The sequence below is a fragment of the Galleria mellonella genome, unplaced genomic scaffold (assembly GCF_026898425.1).
Source record: "Galleria mellonella isolate WM207_F2 unplaced genomic scaffold, CSIRO_AGI_GalMel_v1 utg778, whole genome shotgun sequence".
NCBI classification, from domain to species: domain Eukaryota; kingdom Metazoa; phylum Arthropoda; class Insecta; order Lepidoptera; family Pyralidae; genus Galleria; species Galleria mellonella.
Window position 1 is genome coordinate 635,999 of NW_026442150.1, and position 18,564 is coordinate 654,562.

At 36.9% G+C, this 18,564-nt stretch overlaps 1 protein-coding gene across 1 annotated transcript in view; it reads right to left on the reverse strand.

Annotated features, from left to right (window-relative positions):
• LOC113509564 (1-phosphatidylinositol 4,5-bisphosphate phosphodiesterase epsilon-1-like) overlaps positions 1–18,564 on the reverse strand; it is a 195,406-nt gene that overhangs the window by 160,877 nt on the left and 15,965 nt on the right. The window contains exon 2 of the mRNA XM_052901273.1: positions 249–287. The gene's annotated coding sequence lies outside the window, so the exon portion shown is untranslated. The remainder of the gene's footprint in view (positions 1–248; positions 288–18,564) is intronic.

The following is an 18,564-nucleotide window of genomic DNA, read 5'->3' on the forward strand; positions in this document are numbered from 1 at the left end:
TCAGTGGGTCGAGTCAGACAGTAAGGCGCTGACTATCAATAATTCGAGCCGCCCGACTTTGAATGCGGTCTAACGGAAGGAGTTGGTACTGTGGCGCTCCTGCCCATAAGTGAGAACAGTATTCCATATGTGGCCTGACTTGAGCTTTATATAATTTCAGGTTTACTATTGTAATCTTTTGAAGGTAACAATAGAGAGTATCTATCTGTCTAAATATTATTTTAATAATATTAAACACCAGTACTTACTATTTGTGTACATTTCTCTTCCACTTTCCTACGTACAATCTGTAATAATAACAAAAAAAAGAATTACATACTATTTTTAGTTTTCATACATACATACATACATATCTGTCACGCCTGTCTCCCATTAGGGTAGGCAGAAACAATGGAACGCCAAATGCTTCGATTCAAACAAACCTCTTTTTAGTTTTCCTTATTAATAATTATAAATTTAATAAAAAAAAAAAAAATCCCTGACACAGACAAATCTATAAGAACAAGAGGGAGACTTTGTACAAAAGTCGTTTGCTTGGCCACCTCTGTCCCATTCGTGTTTCAACCATGAAGCAGTTGTGTTTGCATGGCTGTGTTTCGGTTGGTTTGAAGGGTGGGATATGGCAGTGAATTTACTGGGTACAGAGGAACAACACTCGAGTCCTCAGGAATGGCAACGCATAGGGGGTATCATGGGTGAAACAGTATACCCTGTTATGTCCATGGTACTGCTCTTGTGTATAGGCGACGGTTATCACCTCCCATCAGGTGTGCCGTCAGCTTGTTTGCCATACTAAGCTGTATATAAAAAAAAAACTGCTGACCTTAAAATACTTGACTAGATAAATTGTATAGAAAGACCCGTGTCGATCACATCAGCTTTCGTACTAAATAAAACCGCAACGTAATCGGCCCATTTGTTTAGGAGCTACGATGCCACAGACGAGCCGCTCCAAGATACGCCTAAAATAGATCTTTATAAATTACACCTAAGAACCATCTCGATCACAGCTTTCAAACAGAAAAACCGCATCGTAATCGGCCCATTTGTTTAAGAGCTACGATGCCACAGACAGACAGACAAGTCAAATTTATAACACCCCTCTTATTACGTTGGAGATTAAAAAGAGGTATATTACGTTTCTTGTAAATCAGCTTCCCTTGCTTGCTCCCTTTGTGCGTATTAATTAAATTAAAATGTATAATTCATTAATATAAGGCTATTGGGGGGAAGGGATTGTTAGTAATTCAGACTACCCGTTCCATTGCTAACAATATACGCTGTCAGGTCGACCTCCACGTGCACCCCCCTGGGAACTATCGTGCTGAATTCCATGTGTATACATCACGATGGGCTAACTGACCTGCCTTTTCATCCTCACCTATCATCCCTCACTGGTGCTCCGCCAGCGTATACCGTTAACACAGGCGAGTTACCATTCCATTATCATTCATTAATAATAAAATATAGGATTATTTATGACTAATTAAATCATGTGGTTTCACACGCGTGAATCAATACATAAACTATCTTATATACTAAGTTAGGATACCAGAGGGAGACTTTGTACAAAAGTCGATTGCTTGGGTACCTCTGTCCCATTCGTGTTTCAACCGTGAAGCAGTTGTGTTCGCATGGCTGTGTTTTGGTTTGAAGGGTGGGATATGGCGTGAATTTACTGGGTACAGAGGAATAACACCCGAGTCCTCAGGAATGGCAACGCATGGGGGGTGTCATAGGCGAAACAGTATACTCTATTATGTCCATGCTACTGCCCATGTCTATAGGCGACGGTTACCACTTTCCATCAGGTGGGCCGTCAGCTAGATTGCCATTCCATTTAAAATCGTCTAAAAATGAAAAAAATTGTTGCCGACCCATTTTAGATTTTAGTGTAACTTTGAGGGACTCTTCTCTAGGGTTCCTAAGAATGAAATTTACACGAATTTGATTTTTATAAGCGCTTGATTCCGCGCATTTAAATAAAATCTTCAAAATATCGATTTTTTTTAGTTTAATTAATTTTTCCTCAAAGTTTTTTCTTTTTGAAGATTATTCCATTATTGAACCGTAATTCTTAGGTGAATAGATAGTAGTTTAAGTATACCAAATAATAATTTGCTCAATAAATACCTACCATTAGCGACAGCGTGCTGAAAATGAGTGTTTTTTAGTCATTTTTCGTGAATTTTAAGGGACTCTAGTGTCTTAACTGTTTGGAGTTAACAACTTCTGGTCGGCAGGAATAAGTACACATATCATAGATAAAATTCAGCCATTGATCGACTTGAGCCGCCCACTCTTTATGGAAGATAACTTTGTTTGAAGTTTTGAAATTTTGAAAAATCGCATTATTCAGCCTATAAAATGAATGTGTCTACTGCGCGATAAAATTCTGAACTTCTCAGAATTTTTTGTTCTAACCTTCAACTTTGGACGACTGCATTGCTTGTTTTGTTATTTTAATGTTTAGTGCATGTCCCAGCCGTTTTTTGACAGCAAAAATCACGTCAATTCATTTTATTTTTTTTCTAAATTATTAAGAGTATGATTTTATTCATAATCGAAATTTTATTCATTCATGGTGCAAGATGAAGTACAAGCTTTTCATTGGACAAATAATCAAGCTACTCTACATCCTTTTGTGATTTATTTTAAAGAAGACGGAGTGCTGAAGGTAAAAACTTTATGCGTGATAAGTGATTATCTTACTCACAATACAGTATTATTTTACGCGTTTCAAAAAATTTTTCTTGATTATGTCAAAAACAGCCATCCGGAGTTTAAAAAAATTTATTACTTTAGTGACGGAGCAGCTGCTCAATACAAGAATAAGAAAAATTTTATAAATATATGTCATCATGAAGCAGACTTTGGACTACAGGTAGAGTGGCATTTCTTTCTTTCTTTCTTTCTTTCACTTCTCATGGAAAAAGTCCATGTGATGGAGCAGGTGGTACAATCAAAAGGTACGTGAGAAAAGCAAGCTTGCAGCGAACTACAGATCATCATATTTTGACTCCAGTAGCCATGTATGATTTTTGTTCTAATAAAATTTCTGGCATTAAATTCTTTTATGTATCAAGCCAAGACGTGGAAGCTGCTGAAACGTTCTTATCTGAACGATTTATAAATATAAATACAATTAAAAATAAGAGATCATATCATAGTTTTATACCAATTTCTCAAAATCAACTGGAAGCGCGGAGATACTCGGCTTCCGATAATTTTGACATTGTTAATATTGTAAGACCAAAACGTCAATTGTTGAATAAAAAATAATTTTCCAGTTAAATTTGTTTACAGTAACTGTCTTTTCCAGTAACTATTACTTCTGAAGATAATTTTATACTCAATATATCCATAATTCTATTGAATCTGTAAAAATCTTTTCACATTCATATTTATTTTTGTTCATAATTTATTTCGAAACGTCTAGTAATAAACTGTAAAGATAAAAGTACCTGTGGATCAATAAAAAGGTAAGACATGATATTTATAAGTGGAAAGAAATAAAAAAAAAATTAAATTTATAATGATTATAATATAAAAAAAATTGACGTGATTTTTGCTGTCAAAAAACGGCTGGGACATGCACTAAACATTAAAATAACAAAACAAGCGATACAGTCGTCCAAAGTTGAAGGTTAGAACAAAAGATTCTGAGAAGTTCAGAATTTTATCTCGCAGTAGACACATTCATTTTATAGGCTGAATAATGCGATTTTTCAAAATTTCAAAATTTCAAACAAAGTTATCTTCCATAAAGAGTGGGCGGCTCAAGTCGATCAATGGCTGAATTTTATCTATGATATGTGTACTTATTCCTGCCGACCAGAAGTTGTTAACTCCAAACAGTAAAGACACTAGAGTCCCTTAAAATTCACGAAAAATGACTAAAAAACACTCATTTTCAGCACGCTGTCGCTAATGGTAGGTATTTATTGAGCAAATTATTATTTGGTATACTTAAACTACTATCTATCTATTCACCTAAGAATTACGGTTCAATAATGGAATAATCTTCAAAAAGAAAAAACTTTGAGGAAAAATTAATTAAACTAAAAAAAATCGATATTTTGAAGATTTTATTTAAATGCGCGGAATCAAGCGCTTATAAAAATCAAATTCGTGTAAATTTCATTCTTAGGAACCCTAGAGAAGAGTCCCTCAAAGTTACACTAAAATCTAAAATGGGTCAGCTTTGCCGATTAGACGATTTCAAATGGAATGACCCCATTCTAAGTTGTATAAAAAAAAACACATTCAAACACAGAACCTCTTTTATGAAAGTCGGTAGAAAGTATTTGACTAGATAGGGATCGGTAACATGTAACATAATTTATTACGTGATACCAAAACATATTAGTACGTATTAAGCAATTCAATATTAATTTAAATTAAAAATGGTACAAGTTATAAGATCTAGCGTGTAGGAGCAATGCAAATACTTCCTAATAATAATACCAGAGGGAGACGTTAATCAACGTAACGTTGAGTCAATGTCCACCATGTTGTTACCAGAGGGAGACTTTGTACAAAAATCGATTGCTTAGGTACCTCTGTCCCATTCGTGTTTCAACCGTGAAGCAGTTGTGTTTGCATGGCTACCACTAAGTTACCACTTTACATCAGGTGGGCCGTCAGCTTGTTTTTTTTTTATGGGTGAAAATGGTATCGGTAACTCCGCCTGCGCTAACGGGATACCTTGGCCAGTTAGCCCATCATGATGAATTCATCAGAAATTAACCATGATAGTTTCCAGGGGGAACCGCGAGGAGGTCGACCTGGTTGAGTATATTGCTAGCAATGGGATTCTCAGTCTCCATTACTAACAATCCCTCCCCCCCCCGTCAGCTTGATTGCCATTCTAAGTTGTATAAAAAAAATATCAAAACGTTAATTACATCTAGATATGAAAAACCTCAAAATAATGATAGGGACAATAACGGGCCATTGTCCATTAAACAAACATTTACGCAATAGGAGCTACAGTCAGCCCTCTATGTCGAGGCTGTTTCGACGCCGAAGAAACGGCTACTCTCTTAATCCTGAAATGTGAAGCTGTAGCCCCTCAACGTTTAGAAATCCTTGGAATGGTGAGGCCGCTTCTGTAAAACGGGAAACTTCTGTGCTTGTGGGCGGAGCTGGGCTAGCTGTACTGGCCACGGCTCATACACACAACGACCCAAATAAAGGGGCTATTTAACTATTATCTGTTAAGGATAACCCACAATAACCATTTTATATCCTTTATATTTTACGGGAAAAAATGTCTTATTTACGAAGCGATTTTAAGCATTACAGCATTAATTTTTATCCAATTAAGTACCTTAAATACATTATTCATTTAATATAGATCAATATGGCCTTTTACAGCATGTAATTTAAATGAATATTTCCGAAGATATTACAGATTTAAAATGCAGGGACACAGCGGTGCGGCGGTATCGGCTCGGCCGACGGCGTGTGCCTATAAGTACCGCGTCGAAGGCCGCGCTTCGCCCTATAGCACTTTATCATGTTTGTATTGTCTAATGGCAAAAATATTTAATATCAGCATCGCACCCGTGCGAAGCCGGGGCGTGTCGATAGTACACAATAAAAAGAGATAAAAAATACATATTATATATATAAAAAAAAAATACATAAAAGAGGTGACAATTTTTTTTTGCTTTAGTGACAAATCGCCTTAGAAAATCCTACAAACCGCTCATGAATTAGACCATAGACATACAGCGATAAACTAAACAAGTTAATTAAAATGTCACTATGTCGTAGTGGGTGATGCGTGGCGTTGTTGGATCCAACGTTTGATCCAAATTGACGCGAGACGTCCGCTGTATTCTCTGTTGGGGACTGGCAAATACATTTTTATGTATGAACCTATGGCTCACTACACTTTTTTTTACACAACTTAGAATGGCAAACAAGCTGATGGCCCACCTGATGGAAAGTGGTAATCGTCGCCTATAGACATGAGCAGTACTATGGACATAACAGAGTATACTGTTTCGCCCATGATACCCCCCATACGTTGCCATTCCTGAGGACTCAGATGTTATTCTTCTATACTCTGTAAATTCACGCCATATCCCACCCTTCAAACCGAAACACAGTTATACAAACACGACTGCTTCAGGGTAGAAACACGAATGGGACAGAGGTACCCAAGCAATCGACTTTTGTACGAAGTCTCCCTCTGATTCGGTTGTATTTTTTCACGTTTGTTACCTCGTAACTCCTTCAGTTGTGGACAGATTTGGAAAATTCTATTTTTATTTGAAAGGGCATATTTATAGATTGGACCTATATATATATATATATATATATATATATATATATATATATTTATATATTTTATGAAAATCGATACAGTATTTTAGTTTTTAGATTAAAATAACTGGTTTTATCACAATTGAAGGAAAATTATTGTAAAACATTTAAAACAAAATGTAAAAAAAAACCGTGCGAGTCCGGGATGGATTACTAGTATTGCAATAATTAGATTATCAAGATACTACTTCCCGTGTAATGTTGATTATTTAATGACATTGCCCATCATTTTAGAAGGGAATTAACGGTTGTGGAACAAATTGGAACTTGTTCTAATCTAGTTACGTAAAACTTTACATCGAAACAATAAAGCGGGAAAACGGGATTGACTAAGCAAATTCGTTTCCCAATAAACCTTATTGTTTCTGTCACTGTTATGTATTATGTTAGTTGTTTAATTTGTACAGTTTATGTATTTCACTGAAACGGGTGTTGTTTTGCGGAAGTCCATCTCGCTGGTTATTTGATAAGATTTATTTATTTCTACAAACAATCAAAGGTAGCCTGGAAGAGATAATTTTATGTGATAAGTCCACCATTGTACTCATTCTTTTACTAATAACTCTGTATCCTATAATTTAAGACTTTATTTATTTATTTACCCTTTATTGCACCACATAATGTCTGTCGTATTTCTGCCGGGAAGCAGTTGTGTTTGCATGGCTGTGTTTCGGTTTGAAGGGTGGGATATGGCAGTGAATTTACAGGGTACAGAGGAATAACACCTAACCTAACACCAGGTTGCCACCCGTAGTCGTACTTTGATGATGGATTAAAAGGGACGCTGCTGCCCATCCCTCGACCACTAAGTTCCCTTAACCTCTTACGACACCTACGGTAAAGGGAGGAGTGGGCGATTCTACGCCGGGACCACACAGCGTATTTATTTGTGTGTAAACAATGACAGAGTTCTTAGAATCGATAAGGAAGCCACCCCGTATGGATCAATACAAACCCATACATCCACTAATCACCTGACAGCCAACTAATAGGGACATAATTAGGTCATGGGTTTGTTAATTTTTTATATCCCATCGATCGATGGTACGCACTTACAATTCCATAGTCGTCTTTTATGTCAACGCAATAATCTAACGTACACTAGCTTTTACACGCGACTTCGTTCGGATATGTTATATATATTCTTTATTGCACTTAAACAATATATGCAACGATTAGTTTAACAACTTGTTAGCAAGGGAGGACTTATCTCTGAAAGAGATCTCTTCCAGCCAACCCAGTATAGTTGGAGAGAAAATAATTTAATTTGGGTAATCCAGTGCAGGAAAGGTACCGGTGAAAATAATGTAAATACAACAAACACGAATTGTGAATAAATATATAAATATATAAATACGTAAATAAGTAAATAAATAAATATGTATACATATGTATAAGTGCATGGAATTATCATGTACAATTGATTAAAAGGTGTGATTTCAGTCTTCTCTTGAAGGAAGTAATGGAAGGACTATCCCGTATGTCAGCAGGGCCCGTATGTTTACTGACCAGAATTAAAATTTGTCATAGAATTTTATATATACATATATATATATATAATAAAATCCTTCAAAAGTACTCATGCAATGTATAATTAATTTTATATAAGTACTAAATTAATATTTAGCTTGAACAACCTTATCACTGATTACAAAAATCAATTCTGTTCTATTGGTCAGAGGATCGATATTTCATTATCAGATAAAGTTAGATTAGTCACCCTTTTTTTTACATATACAACTTAGAATAGCAAACGAGCTGACGGCCCACCTGATGGAAAGTGGTAACCGTCGCCTATAGACATGAGCAGTACCGTGGACATAACAGAGCATACTGTTTCGCCCATCATACCCCCCATGCGTTGCCATTGCTGAGGACTCAAGTATTATTTCTCTGTACACAGTAAATTCACGCCATATCCCACCCTCCAAATCGAAACACAGCAATGCAAACACAACCGCTTTACTATTACTTACTACGCTTTACTCTATTTATTTATTCATTAGTACATATATGTGTATATGTCACATATAATATTAATTAGGATTTTCTGAATCTGAAGGATTGTCCGCTGCGTTGAGTACGGAACCCGAAAGTTTCACGATTCATACGCTATCAGTCTCCGGAGTTCCCAAGTCGTTTCCAAGTAATTTAAGTGTGGAAACTGTCAAGAAGATTGGGGTCTGGCCAGTAATGATGTACGGACAGCAAGATCAATCGACACATCCATAATTAAAGATCTTTACAATGGAACGAAATTAAAATAGAAACAAACGAGTTGAGATGTTTCCCAAGAGATTACAGCATGGGGTTCTTCAAAAAAGGGGTAAAGAGGTTTCCTCAGTGTAATGCCCCTAGTATTCCAGGCGTTCATAGGCTACGGTAAGTACTTAACATCAGGCGGGCCGTAAGCTTGTTTGCCACCTCGGTGATATAAAAAAAAGAAACAAATAATTGACACGATCAAACTTTGGGATTTTTTTTTTTTATATTTGTGTGGAAATAAAAAAATCGAATCTGGCAACCCTGATTATACGGTAAATTAGTACTAAAGGTAAACGAAAAAAAACGCTGTAAATATTTATTAGGTATAATTTCTGTTTGACGTTACCAAAATATCAACTGGGCGATTAGAGTCGTCAAGTAAACTTTGGCGGGCAAAATTATGTATGGGGGCGTAAAAATTTTAGAAATGTTTAAGTGGGGCGTGGCACGGAAAAGGTTGGAAAACACTGGTGTAGACCAAATGGAGCAAAAGCGACCTGTGGAACTCGTCGTAGCATTAAAACGACTAGAAGTCATCACAGCCAGAGCAGAGAAGAGGCCCTCGAAGAAAGAAGACACCACGCCGGCATACACAGACCACCAGCGTATGCCGGCTGAAAAACCCAGCGACCCGGAGGTCGTCGCCGGAGTTGAAGCCGGGGTAGACGGGTATACCCCGAGGCCCCTACTTCGCCCGCCCACACAACATCTGCCTGATCAATCAAGGAGACGACCTTGATTGATTGATTGAAGTCATCACTTCTTGACCACAACCATAATAATCTTTAAAAAAGATTTGCGACCCACAAAAAACTGACTCCAATAGTAATAAAACCAGTTATTTTGATTTAAAAACTAAACTACTGTACCCATTTTGATAAATTTTCTATGCAACCAATCAATAAGTATATCCTTTTAGAAAAAAAAAGAATTTTCCAAATCGGTTTACAACTGACGGAGTTATGAGGTAACAAACATAAAAAGAGATAAACAACCGATTTGAATACCTCCATCTGGTTGAAGTCGATTGAAAACCAAATAATAATAATAATAATATTTTATCCCAACCAGACTGGAACAACATCTCAGACGGTTAGGATTCCGGGGCGGCTCACTACCGGGAAAGATGCAGAGAGCGGTGCTCTTAGATTCTGCCCGCATTGTACGCCGGTTTCTCTCCCTGGGGCTCTGAACCCTGGCCGACTGTGCTTCTGCCGGGGGTTAGTTGCCATCTCCTCTCCTTAAGAGATGAGAATTTTCTAAAGACATCATTGTTTTTTTATAACAACTTATTAGTTAATTAATTGCTGTTGTCTCTTTGCTTATTAGCAAAGACCTCCTCCAACTGCCTCCAAAGGTCTCTATTGCTAGCGATTCCTGTCCAAATTCCACCTGCTTCAGCCCTAATGTCATCTACCCATCTTCTATGTGGTCTTCCCCTTCTCCTTTGTCTTTCGTGTACCAAAACATTATCATTTTACTCCATTTATCTCTCCCTCTAATTGTATGCCCTGCCCATTTCCATTCAAGTTTTTTTAACTGTGACTGTAACATCTTTAGTTTTTATGTGTTTTTTAATTGTGCTAGTTTAAATTCTGTCTGATAATCTCATCCCCATCATATTTCTTTCCATGGCATTCTGGCAATTTTGTAGTTTTTTAAAATGGGATTTGGAAATTTGGTAAGAGCCCAGGTTTGGCAACCATATGTAATCAAATAAGTACTACATATTTACCTGTAATCACGTCTTGACAAGAACCAATAGTGAATATAAAATACGTGTAAACAACATAAAAAGTTTAAAATTAACTATTTCCATTTTCTCCAAAAAATTCTCCATACATTTAATTTCTCTCTCTCTCTGCAAACAAGCTGACGGCCCACCTGATGGAAAATAGTAACCGCCTATAGACATGAGCAGTACCGTGGACATAACAGAGTATACTGTTTCACCCATGATACTCCCATTGCATTGCCATTCCTGTAGAATCAGGTGTTATTCCTCTGTACTCTGTAAATTCACGCCATATCCCACCCTTTAAACCGAAACGCAGCCATGCAAACACAATTACGTCACGGTAGAAACACGAATGAGACAGAGATGGCCAAGCAAACGGCTTTTATACAAAGTCTCCCTCTGGTGAATTAAACAAAATAACTCTAAACAAATAACCAGTGATATGGCCTTCCGCGAAACACCTAATTCAGTGAAATCAAAACTATACAACTATGCTTATTCTGCTGACCGTACACTGCGTACAGACGCCGAGCGTCGTTTAATTGTGTTTGCTATGTTCCTCGGTACACAGTACGGTCAGCACACAACGCTGTGTAAACCTCACGCTTACGCCCCCTGGCGGCGGCAGAACCTGTAATTTTCTTATGTACACGGAATTATATGGTTCAGTGAATTAAAATGAGACTTTTTATATAACTGAGCGTAATAAAGACAATGGGGCGTGTGATGAAAAGTGATAAGAGACAGAGACTAGGGGTGGGTGACATAATATATAGCAATAATATATAGATACTGTACATACATACATACATACATATCTGTCACGCCTGTCTCCCATTAGGGTAGGCAGAAACAATGGAACGCCAAATGCTTCGATTCAAACAAACCTCTTTCGCTTCTTCCACATTCATCAATCTTTTCATACACGCTCGCCGGTTACGGGTACTTTTAATTTGGCCCTTCTTCAGCACGTCGCCTGTTTGGTCGACATACGTCCGTCTAGGGCGGCCCCTACCGACATCTCCATTCATTCTTGCTCGATAAATCTCTTTCGTAATTCTTCTTTCATCCATCCTCTCCATATGACCAAACTAACGCAACATTCCTTTTTCGATTTTTGTCACTACATCGTCTTTCAGTCCACACTTCTCTCTAATCACACTGTTTCTTACTCTATCTTTTAAAGTAATACCACACATACTTCTCAAAGCTCTCATCTGTACAGCATTTATCTTACTTAGATACTGTAATATATAGATAAAAAAAAATTTATACCACTGAGGTGGCAAATAAGCATACGGCCCACCTGACGGTAAGCGGTTACCGTAGCCTATGAACGCCTGCAATACCAGAGGTATTACGCGCGCGTTGCCGGCCCTGAAGAAACCCCTTTACCCCCCTTTTGAAGAACCCCATGCTGTAGTCGCATGGTGGTTACAGTTACAATATTTATACACTGGTCCAATAACGAATATGTCAAAAGACTGGTATCCAAAAAATAATATTTGGATAACAGACTTTTAACATATTCGAAAATAGAGCACTAAATACCAGCTTCAACCTTTCGACTTGTTGCAACGACGAGCTATGAGAATTGTCGATGATCCCAGGCTCGCAAGCGGTATCGAACCTTCGAGTCGACTGGGAGAGAATGTTTTTAGCATTAAGTCCGCCATGTACATATATATGTACTAATGAATAAATAAATAAATAAATAAATAATAATAAAAGGCTGAATTGTTAAGAACATGTCCGTCTATTGATGCCAACAGGAAGTTGGTAAGCCATGAAGTAGCCCAGATTATCGGCTGGGTCGAAGTTTAATTAACTTACACTTCACTTAGTGACCCTCTGACCAATAATCAAGTAAGGTTAGCGCGTAACTAAGTTACAGATATAGCTTTTATCATATGTGACTAGCTTTTGCACGCGACTTTGTCCATTTCGTCGAGATAAATATTTGATACCTTTTCCACCCTATATTGATAGATAGATACACTTTATTGTTTCCAAAAGATTACGATAGTAAACTTAGGGGAGAAAGGGATTGTTAGTAATGGAGACTGAGAATCCCATTGCTAGCAATATATCCAACCAGCTCGACCTCCTCGCGGTTCCCCCTGGAAACTATCATGGTTAATTCCTGATGAATTCATCATGATGGGCTAACTGGCCTGTTTTCATTCTCATCTATCACCCTTCACTGGTGCTCCGCCAGCGTATCCCGTTAGCGCAGGCGGGGTTACCATACCATTATCACCAAAAAATAGTAAACTTAGCATCATCAGCTTTTAACTGTCCACTGCTGAGCATAAGCCTCCCTCTTGACGGGTTTTGCCAGTAATTGTCATGCTTGGCAGGCGAGTTGACAGGTTGGCAACCGCAGTTAGGCTTTAGAGATGTTTTAAGAGGGTCGCTGCTGCGCATCCCTCGCCCTCCCTTAGTCGCCTCTTACGACACCCACGGGAAAGGAAGGAGTGGCCTATTCTATGCCGGGACCACACGGCGAACTTATTATCGATACAAACAATTACAAGAAATGATCACAGTGAGACAACAATGGGCGGCCTTATCGCTAAGATCGGCACGCTGAAAATTTTGTTATTTTGTAATACATATATATATATATATATATATACAAACACATAAAAGAAACTATCATACATAACACTGCATTACCCATTTCATTCGGGGCATCTGCATTACAGCTAAAAGGTTTGCTCTCAATGTATGTATGGTCGGTGAAAAAAGTGGCTCGAGAGAGCAAGCTAGTGTAAACTAGGTGTAAAATAAATGGGGGTCGTAAACCGTCATAAACTTAGCTTTCCCGAGTGACTTTGTCACGTACATATGCATAAATAAATAAAAAAAATTAAAAAATCTTTTCTTTAAGTAAACTTATTATTTATTTAGTTATAAATAAATAGTTTAATAAATTACATGCATTTGATATTTTTGTGCATTATAGGGGTTTTTTTTTTTTATTTTATAAACGAAAAATTTATTAGTTCACTCTTGCGCCACCTACCCACTTCTATCTGTTCTCCTTTAACCAAAGGTTGCCTGTAAGAGATCGCCCTAGCGATAACACCGCCTTTTGTACCTTTATGTGTATATTTTAATTTATATTTATGTCACTGTATTTCACTTGAATTGTTCAATTGTCATTGTATAACCAAAGGGAGACTGTACAAAAGTCGATTGCTTGGGTTACCTCTGTCCCATTCGTGTTTCAACCGTAAAGCAGTTATGTCTGCATGGCTGTGTTTCGGTTTGAAGGGTGGAATATGTCGTGAATATGGGTACAGAGGAATAACACCTGAGTCCTCAGGAATGGCAACGCATGGGGGTGTCATGGGCGAAACAGTATACACTCTGTTATGTGCACGGTACTGTTCATGTCTATAGGCGACGGTTACCACTTTCCATCAGGTGGGCCGTCAGCTTGTTTGTCATCATGGGAGATATTTAAAAAATGTTACGAAGGGTCTTAATAAAGCCAGTAGAAGCTAAAATAATAATTTTTAGAAGCAATTAATGTACAGTTTTGATTTTCTTACGACTTTATTAATCACTAGTGATCATCAAGTGGTCATAATTCGACCATAACATATCTGTACTTATAATAAATCTGTGGAGAGGTCAATTCTGTACATGAAATATATTTCCAAAATAACTATCAGCGGGTGATTAGTGATCGATACTGATGCCAAAAATGCAATCAGTAAAATTTTTGTCTGTCTATCTGTATGTTCGTTATAGAAACAAAAACTACTCGACGGATTTTAACGAAACTTGGTACAATTATTCTTCATACTCCCGGGCAGGTTATAGTATACTTTTCATCACGCTACGATCGATAGGAGCAGAGCAGTGAAGGGAAATGTTGGGAAAACGGGAGAAGTTACTCCATTTTTAAGCTTCCGTCGCGTGTGCAGCCTTAGTGGCCACTTTTTAAAATGTAAAAATGTCCACCCGTGCGAAGCCGGGACGGGCCGCTAGTATTGTAATAAATGGATTTATTATGGTTACGTTTGACATTCAGTGAGACTATAGACAAGTAATACTAAAGACAGACAATATTAATCTATCCTCAATTTGACCACAGACTTTAACAATAAACAAAAGAGTATATACGCGTGTGTGTGTCTAATACAAAAGAAGGGGGGAAAGCGATTGTTAGTGATGGAAACTGAGAATCCCATTGCTAGCAATATACCCAACCAGGTCGACCTGCTCGCGGTTCCCCTGGAAACTATCACGGTTAATTCCTGATGAATTCATCACGATGGGCTAACTGGCCTGTTTTCATTCTCATCTGTCACCCTTCACTGGTGCTCCGCCAGCGTATCCCGTTAGCGCAGGCGGGGTTACCATACCATTTTCACCCATAAAAAAAAATACAAAAAGAAATTAAACACATTACCGTGTTTAATTTTTTTTTTTTTATCGATTTAATGTATTTTATATGTATAATTTTGAAAAAATATAAGCATTTTACTTTCCTTCTCTATATAAATAAAAAGCGTGTCAAATTTTATACTCCTACGCTTGCGCGCAATTTTCATAAAAAGGGGTACAAAGTTTTCGCTTCACGTATTATTTTATTAATATTACAAATATATCACACTCGAGTGACAACCCTACGCGGCAACGTCTTGACCCAAAACGCAAGTGACTCCATCTTGCAAGCCGCACGTGACTTGTTTTACACGTATACCCGAAAACATAACATACGTGAATTTACGGCTTCCCTGCCGCCATCACCTCTGTGACTTCTATTAGATTCCGCTGACAACCCTACGCTGTACACAAGGGGGTCGATTAACGAGGTTAAGCAATGTTCAGTATGATTACTATTTGGATGGGTGACCATGTACTAGGCATCATATATTAAAATGAAATGTAGATATTGTGAGCACGTATCAAAGAGAGATTTTGTAGAAAAGCATTTTCTTGGGTACCTCTGTCCCACCCGTGTTTATGCCGTGAAGCAGATGTGCTTTCATGGCAGACAAGCTGACGGCCCACCTGATGGAAAGTGGTAACCGTCACCTATAGCAAACACAACTGCTTCACGGTAGAAAAACGAATGGGACAGAGGTACTCAAGCAATCGACTTTTGTACAAAGTCTCCCTCTGGTAATAAAAACTACTCGACGGATTTTAACGAAACTTGGTACAATTATTCTCCATACTCCTGGGCAGGTTATAGTATACTTTTCATCACGCTACGATCAATAGGAGCAGAGCAGTGAAGGGAAATGTTAAAAATGTCCACCTGTGCGACGCCGAGACGGGCCGGGAGTATTACATAGTTGTGTACTGAACTATGTCGTTTCATTTGAGATTTCATGAATAGAATAGAATAGAATAGAAATCATTTATTCAAATAAACTTACATTGAAGCACTTTTGAAAAGTCATTACATTTTTTTTTAATCTACCGCTCGTTCGGAAAGCTGTCTCATCACAAGAAGAACGAGCAAGAAACTTGCGTGTTGCTCTTTTAAATAATTTTATTATTACTTTACATTTTCAAGTTTAATTGTGTGAATACAAACCACCAATTAGCACTAATTCAATTAAATACTCAAAAAGAAAAAAAATATTGAATACATAACCAACTGGTTAAACAATTAATAAGAGGAAATCAGTCATAGTGATTAGAGCAGACCAGTCCCTACAAGCAGCACCCGTTCACGAGTATGACGGATGAGCCAGCCATCACTGCGCTCGACCATATTTTAGGGAGCCCAATGACCCGGCCCACCACGCCGCCACAAGTCTGGACATTTTAGTGAGCATGACTACTCAAAACACTAGACCACGTCAAAGCTACTCACAATTGCCATCTGATAGTTATAGTATTCACATTTTACATAAGAATGCATGCGGCAATTAATACAAAAAAACCGCTACGCTTTCATATTTCTAAAATTAATCAATTAAATCAAGAAAGCAATGAGAAAATAAAATTATAACGTTGTATGCTAATAAACTAATTATTTACTTGATATGTTGTCATCTATGAATTCGTCTATCCTGTAATAGGCTTTCTTACATAAAAATTGTTTAATATAAGATTTGAATTGCCTCTCTGTCAGATTTAATGCAGATTCCGGCAGTTTATTATAAAATCTTATGCAATTACCATAGAATGAATTACTGATTTTGTGCAGACGGCATTTAGGTAAAATAAGCTTATTTATATTGCGTAAGTTTCTACTTGTACAGTCTTTGAGTTTTTTAAAACTCTCTAAGTTCTTCCGTGTATACATAATATTTTCATAAATGTATTGTGAAGTAACTGTGAGGATATTTGAGTCTTTAAAGCACTGACGTAATGACTCTCTCGAACCCATACCATAAATAGAACGTATGGCTCTCTTTTGTAAAACAAATATAGTATTTATATCGGCTGCTTTACCCCACAGCAGTATGCCATAAGACATTATGCTATGGAAATAACTAAAATATACAAGTTTAGCCGTTGCCACGTCTGTTAATTGTCTAATTCTTCTAATTGCATATGCAGCAGAACTGAGTCTACTGGCCAATTTTGAAATATGGGGCCCCCATTGTAATTTCGAGTCCACTGTTATACCTAAAAAAACTGTATCATTAACAAAATTTACTATTTCATCATTAAGCAATAACTGTGTATTTATTAGTCTTACATTAGGAAGTGTAAATTTTATACACTTTGTTTTGCTGGAATTTAATAATAGGTTATTACATGTAAACCAATTTAATATTGCAGACATAGCACAATTTACATCGTCTAATTGATTACTTTGACGTCCAATTTTAAACACTAACGAAGTATCATCCGCAAACAGCACTATATCTGCAATTTTCTCTACCATAAAGGGAAGGTCATTTATGTAGATTAAAAAGAGAAAGGGGCCTAAGATTGACCCTTGTGGAACGCCCATCTTAATATTAGCTCCCTTAGATTTTACACCGTCATGAAGGAATGTAATTGGTAGATCCCATAGGGTTTCGTCAATGAGCAATAGATCTTGGGGCTAGTTAAGTCGACCACCCCTGGTATACAGGATGTAAGAGACAGGTTGGCCAAAATGAAACCAGCTGATTCAGATGAAGGCTCTGAATCAGATGGTAGGTTGTTCTCCCGCCGGTAATGCACCGCAGCCGTATAATTAACGATTCTTAGTGTTGACGCCGCGCAATGTATTTGAAATATTACGATCCACACGACGCGCGATACCTACAGCGCGCGGTCAGTGGCGCTTCTTCGTAGGTAGTGTCGTACGCTCGTGACGTTGACTTTACACAGTTGATTCCGCGCGTCGCGGTAACATTTTAATACGTGTATTACATTACTGTTTTTTGGTATTACATAGCATGTCACTATAATTTTATTATTTCTTTATATTATGACATAATATCATAGATTACATTATTTTAAGTAAAAAAAAACGTAAGTAATATATCTATAGGCGACGATTACCACTTACCATGAGGTGGGCCGTCAGCTTGTTTGCCATTCTAAGTTGCATAAAAAAAATAGGATATATATATATATATATATATATATATATATATATATATATATATATATATATATATATATATATATATATATATATATATATATTATGTTATAATTCATATTGTTAATATTTTTACTTGTATAATGACATTTAATAATTTAGTTCCATTTAAATGTTTATCAAACACAAGGCACGCTGTGGTCGCGTATAAATGTAAGAACAGTTAGATCTAATCTGCCAGTGTATTGTATTGAAATGTTTAGCTGTATCTTATGTTGGTAATCCTATAAATAAATAAATATATATGTATATATATATAACAGCAGAGTTTTGATTACATATCTCTTACGTACAAAACAAAAAGCGTTGATTCTTTGTTACGTCCTCTTTCCGTGTGTGTTTATGGGATAATCCCCTATAAATGCCTCTCGTTCTCCCATAAAGGCCCTAATCGACTCTGCAAACTTCTGTAATTACTAACTTATTTACGATTAGTACACAATACAGATTACTCCTCGAATGACTCATCTTTTATATATATATATATATATATATATATATATATATATATATATATATATATATATATATATATATATATATATATATATATATATATATATATATATATACATAGATACTCTTTACTGTTTCCTCCAAAACATCCTACATATATTTTTTTGTTTTTTTTACAACACAGGGAGCT